The following is an 8,933-nucleotide window of genomic DNA, read 5'->3' as shown; positions in this document are numbered from 1 at the left end:
CGGGATGTTTTTCCTCCGGGGCATTGTTCTGCCCCTGTCCCTTGTGTGTGCAGAGAGCAGGACGTCACCAAGTCGTCTGGCAAGCTCATAGCACCACTGGGGAAAGTTTCCGGAGAGGGACGGAGCCATTAGGAATAGCGGAAGCTTTTCAAAAGCTCTGGATCAGCCATACTGGGAAAGCCGAGGAGAAGTAGGGCTTGGACACTCGGCTTCCTGGAGGCCCACTTTATGGATCAGGGTCCCAGGAAGGTCGGCAAGCCAAGGTTTGCCAAGCAGAACTCTCAGACTGTGCCTGCCACCCAGGGAGGGGTTTGGCAATGGGAAGTGGAGGGGTCCTGGAGCCTGAGCCCAGGACTGGTGGGCAGACGCCCAGCCGTGGGCGTAGAGGGAACCAATATTGTATTTATTTACAACACTTACATCCCAACTTGGGGTGGCTCACACCTCAGGTGGAAAAGGATCCAACCACCTTTAATAGTTCTACTGAATGGAGCCCAGAGGAAAGGGAAATAGAAATTGTTTTGAAACAGCTCAGGATTTGCCACTGGGCATGAAAGGCTCAGTGTCCTTAATTGGCAAAGACTCTTCCCTCCCAGAAAAGGTATTTAAATATGCATCTCTTTATCACCAGGCTGGGTGTGTCTGGGTAGATTTCCTCCTTCCATGGGCTTTGTGTTCTTTTCAGGGTTGACTAGTCCCACAGCAAGACCAATGAACCCATAGACAGCCTCACTGCTGATACACCAGGAAACTGAGTCTCACCGAGGTTAGGGATAGTTCCAGACCGCACGGCTACTCTGTGGCAGAGCCCTCGACTGTGCTACTCCAAATCCCACATTCTACAGCGCTTCTCAAACATTCCAGGGCATACTTATGACTGGGTGCTGGCTAAGACTGCAAATTTCTGGGCTCTGTCCCTTCTCCTCTATTCTAATCCACTAAGTCAGGGTGGGGACTGAAATCTGCATTTTTGCTAAATGCACAGGTGGATCTGAAATGACTGAGTCACAGGTGAGTCCCTGTCTGTTTTAGGACCTTAGCCAGAGAGCAGCAACCTGGTGGGAAGCTTGTCGGACCAGGCTGCTGCCGCCCTCAAGAACTGGCCCTCTCCCTGCACTTCTCCTTGCCCAGGCAGGTCAACCCAGGAGAAGCATCCTGGCCCCTCGAAATCAAAAAGGACTGATCTGCCTTCTAGAAAAGCTACTGAGCTTTTTAACATTGTAAACCCACAAGAGAGAAACCTGAACAACAAAATCAGGAATGAAGAGACACTCATTCATCCTTAGGTGTCTGTAGACTGCTGTCAGGAGTAAGATCCGGGGCAGACACCTCCAAGATGGCTTGTGAGCAGTTTTCTCAGAGTTGAGCCCACCAGGAACCTCCTCCTTTAGAAATTGTCAGAAGTTTGCTAAAAATGAACATCCTGGACCCCAGCCCAGACCTCCAGGTCAAGATCTCTGAGGGTAGACTCTGGGAATCTGCCTGGGAAGTACTCTCCCAGGCAACCCAAACAAAAGTTTGGGAAAGAATAAGACTAGGATGGCATGACTCTGGGTCCTGAGGTTAAGGATCCCAGTAGGACCCCAAAGCTGCAAGTTGTGTGTGCGTGCACGCGCGTGCTGGTGGTATGGGGATTGAATCCAGGCACTCACACATACTGGGCAAGTGCTCTACCACTGAGCTACACCCCTGGCCCCCCAAAGCTACAGCTTTTACTGGGAATCCCTGGGGTGAAGCGATGGATTGGTGGAAGGAGAGCCGCACATGGCACGTAGAGTTCTGGGTTTGAACCTGGCTTGGCCACGCTGATGCTGGGTGACTGACTTAACCTCCCTGAGTCCCAATTCCTCACATGCCTAAGGAGGAGAATCTGGCTCACCTGGAGCATCCTGTGGAGACCTGGGTGGAGTGCGCATGAATGGGCCCTGAGGGAACAGGAAGCTCACTCTGTCTGATATGTTTTTGGCAATGCAACAGGGGGCTCCCAGAAGCTTTACACTGGCTTAGGCCCTCTGCATTCCATTTGGGGAGTCAAGGGCCGGATTGGAAGTGACATAGTTAGGGCTCAGAGTCATGACCCTGGACCCAGATGGGGTGGCACAGGGCACCCTCAGAGGCTCAAGGATGTCAGGGGTCAGGGTCTAGCTTGCGGAACTCTGCAGAAAGCAGTGTACCCCTGGCAGGACAGCCTCGTGGTCATGGGCATGGCTCTGGAGCCAGAGGGTTCAAAATCCTGACTGCACCACTTGCTAGCTGAGCCACTTGGGCCACTTTGCCTCTCTGTGCCTCAATTTCCTTGTGTGTAAAACAGAAATATAAACGACCCATTTCCTTAACCCAGGAAAGCACTCAGATTAAGTATTCACTGAGTATCAGCCATGATTGCTTATTAATGGAAGGATTTGGAGTGTGGGAGAGCCTTTTAATAGTCTTAACTTCACAGGTCACTTCCTGTGTGTGTGTGAAGGGAGGTGTGCCTGCCATGGCCAAGGTCAGCCCTGGTTGCCCTGATCTGGAGGCGAGGCTGAAAATGGAACCAGGAGTCTGAGTTCTCAGGCTGGGATTTCTGCTCTTGGTAAACGTTCCTGGGAATCAGAATCGGGATGAGGCAGCAGCTGCGGGTTAGGGGAGCATCTCACCAGTGCCTCTTAAGTCAGAGCTTCCATTTCCTTGGGTTCCTCGGGTTCCACTTCGGCATGAATTGAGGGCTGGGCTGGGGAGAGAGACCAGGCGGGAGCAGGTTGTGACTCACTGGATCTTTGTACTCTGAGAACCTGGGAAGGATCGGAATTCTCCACCAGCTGTGTTCTGTGTGAGTTGGTTAAGAGGCAAGGACAGTGTCCACTCCTTCAGAGAAGCAGCCAGGCGGGAGTGGGGTCCAGCTGCAGTCACTTCCCTGCTGCTGTGTCCTCCCCTTCTGCCCCATTTCCCCCTGAATGGGGAAGGGGACAAGATGCTTGGGAAGACTCCTGGGTGGGTTGTGGAAATCTTTGGGGGCCAAAGTTCTTAGCCGGCCTCCCCGCCCCACTTTCTCCAGAGATTTCTCCTCCCTGCCCTCTCCCCAGGGAGTCACCCTTGGGGAGCCCACTTCACTCAGGCTAGACCACTGGGGGATGATCAGTGCCCACCATGGATCTGGAAGATGCTGTTCTGTCTGAAGAAAGCCATTAAGAGTGTGGCTCAGTAGTAAAGCCCAAGGTTCTGACCCCAGCACCATGGGAAAAAGGACTCTTTGCCTAGACTGTCAAGCAAACTCAGTATTTTAAAAGTGGGGGGCAGCAGGGCAGGGCTGGGGGTGTAGCTCAGTGGTAGAGGCTTACTATGTGCAAGGCCCTGGGTTCCATCCCCAACAACTCTCCCCCAAACAAAAGAATGTTGCTAGGTAGAGGCCCCAGCATGGAGGGAGCAAGGACATTAGGCAACCACATTCGGCAGAGCACCAAGATCACAACCCAGACACTGACAGACCTAGAAAGGAGACACCAAGTGAAGACTCTCCTCCACCCGCTTGCAGAGCTGGAAGAATCCCTGGGAGGACCTGGTGCAAGCCAGGGCCTGGCCTACACCTGGCGGTACAGTGACTCACATGACCAGGTCTCACACAGGGAAGTCCAGGCCAGCAGGAAGCAGTTGGTTCCTGGGTACAAGGGAGAGGTGATATTTGAACAAGACATGAAGGTTGGGCTGCATTTCTGCAGGATCAGGGAAAACCAGTGAGGGACCCCGCTCTAGGACGACAGGTCCTCCCTTGTCGGGAGGCTGGGGAAGGAGGGGAGAAGAGGATGGGATGCAAGCAGGGGCCTCCACAGGCACGTGTCAGAAACAGAGCTTTATCCTGTAGACAGCAGGAGACAGAAGTGGATGTCATTCTTTTTACTATTAGAAGCAGTTTTCATTAAAAAAATAAAAATTGGAGGAAAAACAGAAAAAAAGATAAGGAAGAAAAGCTAAATAACTCCTATGCCGATTACCCATAAAAACCCACTGTGCATGAGTATTTTTGAGGTTTTGCTTTCAGATTCTCTTATAAAGACACATTGATTAGAGTACAAGGAGCCCAGCATGGTGGCGTGTGCCTGGAATGTCACCTGATCAGGAGGCTGAGGCAGGAGGATGGCTGGGGCCTGGGAGTTCAAGATCAACCTGGGAACAGGCTTTTTTTGAGACACCCATCTCAAAAATAAACAGACAAAAAGGGACTTGGAGTATAACTCAGTGGTAGAACACTTGCCTCAAAAGTTCAAGGCCCTGATTTGATCCCCAGCACCATACACAGAAAAAGAGTACATGTGTTATAGGTACGACACGTACTGCACGTACTCATGCTATATTCATATGCCTACAGGGGCTGGGAGCGCAGCTCACTGGCACAACACTCTTTTTTTTTTTTCAGTGCTGGTGATGGAACCCGGGACCTTGATGTGTTGCTAGGCAAGTGCTCTACCAGAGAGCTACACTCCCAGCCCCTCAAGGCATATCAATATAGCAAAATGCATATTTCATATTTAAAAATGATGCTTCACGGGTTGAACATACTTAATCTAAAAATCTAAAATCTGAAATGCTCCAAAATATGGAACTTTTAGAGCACCAATGTGACCCTCCCAAGTGGAAAATTCCACACCTGACCTGACACAACAGGTTGCAGTCAAAATGCAGGTGCACTAAAAACACTGTATAAAATTACCTTCAGGCTAGGAGTGCAGCTTAGTGGTAGAGCACGTGCTTCACATGTGCAATGCCCTGGGTCAAATCCCTAGCACCAAAACAATTTTTTTTTTAATTGTTGGTCATTCAAAACATTACACAGTTCTTAATACATCATATTTCACAGTTTGATTCAAGTGGGTTATGAACTCCCAATTTTACCCCGTATACAGATTGCTGTATCACATCAGTTACCCTTCCATTGATTGACATATTGCCTTTCTAGTGTCTGATGTATTCTGCTGTCTGTCCTATTCTCTACTATCCCCCCTCCCCTCCCCTCCCCTCCCCTCCCCTTTTCTCTCTCTACCCCTTCTACTGTAAATCATTTCTTCCATTTGTATTATCTTGTCTTACCCCTCCTTTCCTCTTATATGTCATTTTGTATAACCCTGAGGATCGCCTTCCATTTCCATGAGATTTCCCTTCTCACTCCCTTTCCCTCCCACCTCTCAACCCTGTTAATGTAAATCTTCGTCTCAAGCTCTTCGTCCCTACCCTGTCCTTGTTTCCTCCCCTTATATCAAAGGAGTCATTTGGTATTTGTTTTTTAAAGATTGACTAGCTTCACTTAGCATAATCTGCTCTAATGCCATCCATTTCCCTCCAAATTCTATGATTTTGTCATTTTTTAATGCAGAGTAATACTCCATTGTGTATAAATGCCACATTTTTTTTTATCCATTCATCTATTGAAGGGCATCTAGGCTGATTCCACAATCTTGCTATCGTGAATTGTGCTGCTATGAACATCGATGTAGCAGTGTCCCTGTAGCATGCTCTTATTAGGTCTTTGGGGAATAGACCGAGAAGGGGAATAGCTGGGTCAAATGGTGGTTCCATTCCCAGCTTTCCAAGAAATCTCCATACTGCTTTCCAAATTGGCTGCACCAATTTGCAGTCCCACCAGCAATGAACAAGAGTGCCCTTTTCCCCGCATCCTCTCCAGCACTTATTGTTGTTTGACTTCCTAATGGCTGCCAATCTTACTGGAGTGAGATGGTATCTTACGGTGGTTTTGATTTGCATTTCTCTGACTGCTAGCGATGGTGAGCATTTTTTCATGTACTTGTTGATTGATTGTATGTCCTCCTCTGAGAAGTGTCTGTTCAGGTCCTTGGCCCATTTATTGATTGGGTTATTTGTTATCTTATTGTCTAATTTTTTGAGTTCTTTATATATTCTGGTTATTAGGGCTCTATCTGAAGTGTGTGGAGTAAAGATTTGTTCCCAGGATGTAGGCTCCCTGTTTATCTCTCTTATTGTTTCTTTTGCTGAGAAAAAACTTTTTAGCCAAAACAATTTTTTAAAAAATGACTTTTAGGCTATGTGTATAAAGTGTACATGATATATCAATTAGATCTGGGTCCCATCCACAGGATATCTCATTACATATGTGCAGATATTTTTAAAAAATCTGAAATCTGAAACACTTCTGGTTCCAAGCATCTTAACTAAGGCACACTTAACCTATATTAGAATATGAGTATAATCCTAGCAACTCAGGAGGCTGAGGCAGGAGGATGGAGAGTCTGAGGCCAGTGTGGGCAATGTAGTGAGACCCTGACTTGAAATGAAAAATAAAAGGACTAGGGACATAGCTAAGCAATAGAGTGCCCTGGGTTCAATCCCTAGTATCACCAAAAAAAAAAAAAAAGATGTTTTTGCATATATTCTGAGTTCAGAGCTTATACAGCTTAATATACAAATTATTTTAAAATGTTAAACATTTGGTATATGTTTTTTTTAAAAAAACTAAATTGAGATAATACAAAGGGAGAGTTTTAAATTGTATTTATTAATTTAAATAGACAATACAATTATGTGCTCCATAATTCAAAAGATACAAGAGCATATGCAGTAAGAAGACCCCTTTCCCATCATCTCCACCATCTACTTCACCTCTTTCGACTCAGTAGATGCTTCTAGGGACTTTATGCACAGACAAGCAAAGAAACATTTTATCTTCTCCCTCTTTTATGACAATGTTACACAAGTATTAGCCATTTATTCTGTATCATTCTGCTTTTACTTAATCTTAGATATTATTTCCTATCAATTTGTAAAGAATTTTCTCATTTTTGTCACTCCATAGGTAATCTATTACATGCATTCTACTTTTATTTAGTAACTGCCTGGTAATAGTTATTTGGATTGTCTACTACCTTTTGCTTCTATAAAGAGTGCTGCAATAATTAAATCTGTACATGCATCATTTTGCACATGTACAGCCCTATCCCAGGATAACTCCATAGAAGTGGAACTGTAGGTCAAAGGGTCCAAATAGTTGCTTTTTTTTTGGTGGTGCTGGGGATTGAACCCAGGGTCTTGTGCATTCGAGGCAAGCACCCTACCAGTTGAGCTATATCCCCAGGCCCATACAGTTGCAATTTTGATGGATATTGTCAAATGGCCCTCCAAAGAGGATGCTCATTGCTTTAAAATGTCTCTGTTTTGACATAAATTTGAGACATAATCAGGTCTGAAGTTAGAACCTGAAAGGATGGATTAAGGGAAGGTAGGAAGGACCCAGTTAGGAGGCTCGCCTGGTGCTATCAGTGGGACAGAACCACTGGACAAGGGCAGTTGATGGAGCTGGAGCCACGAGCTCAAGAAACACTCTGGACTTCACACAGGAGCATTTGGAGGTGAGGTCACAGAGGTCTCTGACAAGGGTAACCAGGAAGCTGCATCTGACATGAACCCAGGCGAAGACACTGATGAAAGGAAAGCAGCCAAGCAGAGAAAGAAAGAGCCCCTCGGGTTCTGGAAGCTTCCATTTTCTGAAGGGTAGAGACGTTTATGATGATGATGAAATTCTCATTTGTTTCATTCTCCCAGGTCAGGAGGGAATAGATTTCCATTCAAAGCCAGACGGTCAGCCACGTGCATTTGCCCTCTCTCTCTCTGACCCCACTAAAATGATAATAAAGGGATGAAGAAAAGCACACCTCCCTAAGGACTCAGAGCACCGGAGGGGGCCACCCGCGGACACACATCTCAGCAAATATTAGGAACTGGGCCCGGGAGAGAGGGGGGGGGAGGGTCACCAAGGAAGCAAGTCAGCGGAGGTGTGTGAGTCAGCTTGTCATCTCTGGGACCAGAAACATCTGACACGAACAACTTAAAGCAGCAAAGGTTTATTTTGGCTCATGATTTCAGAGGTTTCATGGCTGGCTGGTTCCTCTGCTCTGGGCCCTGAGGTGAGGCAGAGCATCATGGTGGGAGGACACGGTAGAGGAGAGCTGTCCACTCATGGCAGCCCAGAGGCAGGAGATCGAGGACACGGCTGGAACAGGTGACCCTTCAAGGGCATGCGCTCAGTGACCTGCTTCCTCCAATAGGCCCCCACTTCCTATAATCTGTTCAAATTATTAATCCATCAACTGGATGAATCCACTGCTGAATTGGAGCCCTCATCATCTAACCATTTCCTAAAAGCCCTCACCTCTGGACAGGCTGCATGAGGGACCAAGTCGATAAGTATATGAGCCTTTAGGGGATAATTCCAGATCTAAACCATAAGAGGACCGTGGGCCCAGACAGGAGGGGGACAGTAGAAAAGGCAGAACCCCTGGGGGCTCAAGCCTCCCAGACACCCTGAGTCTCATAGTGGAGAGGAAGCAGCAGACATAAACATGACGACCGGTTAAAGGAGGATTGGCCAACATGATACGGAACATTCAATCCCCAAGCAACACACAGGGCAGCCAGGGATCCAGCCCCCATCAGAGGAGTCAATGGCCCCAAAGAAGGGCTTCCACTTCTGTTGCTTGTGGTCTCCTCCATGTGATATTGGCTCCCTGCCCATTGACTAGCCTGGTGTACTCTTGAATTGAAAAGACAAAGAAAATCAGATTTGAAAAAAGCCCCTAAAATGAGGAGGCAAGTACATGGGAATGGGATGCTCTGAAAGAAAAAGAGAGAATTTAGGGAAGACAAAAGGCAGGGGGGCTTTTTAAAGGTGGACAGGAGGTGAGATAGATTGGTGGGCGAGATTAAGGAGGGAAAGGAGCAGGGGCTGTAGCTCAGTGGCAGAGTGCTTGCCTCAAATGCCCAAGGTCCTGGGTTCAATCCCCAGCACCAAAAAAAAAAATAAAATAAAGAGAGCAGCATCAACAGATGAGTGGGTTAAGAAATTGTGGCGTACCTATACAATGGAGTTCTACTCAGCCATTAAAAAAGGATGAAATGATGGCATTTCGTGGTAATGGATGGAAATGGAA

The sequence above is a fragment of the Urocitellus parryii genome, chromosome 9, assembly GCF_045843805.1.
Source record: "Urocitellus parryii isolate mUroPar1 chromosome 9, mUroPar1.hap1, whole genome shotgun sequence".
NCBI classification, from domain to species: domain Eukaryota; kingdom Metazoa; phylum Chordata; class Mammalia; order Rodentia; family Sciuridae; genus Urocitellus; species Urocitellus parryii.
Note: the sequence above shows the minus strand (reverse complement) of the source record.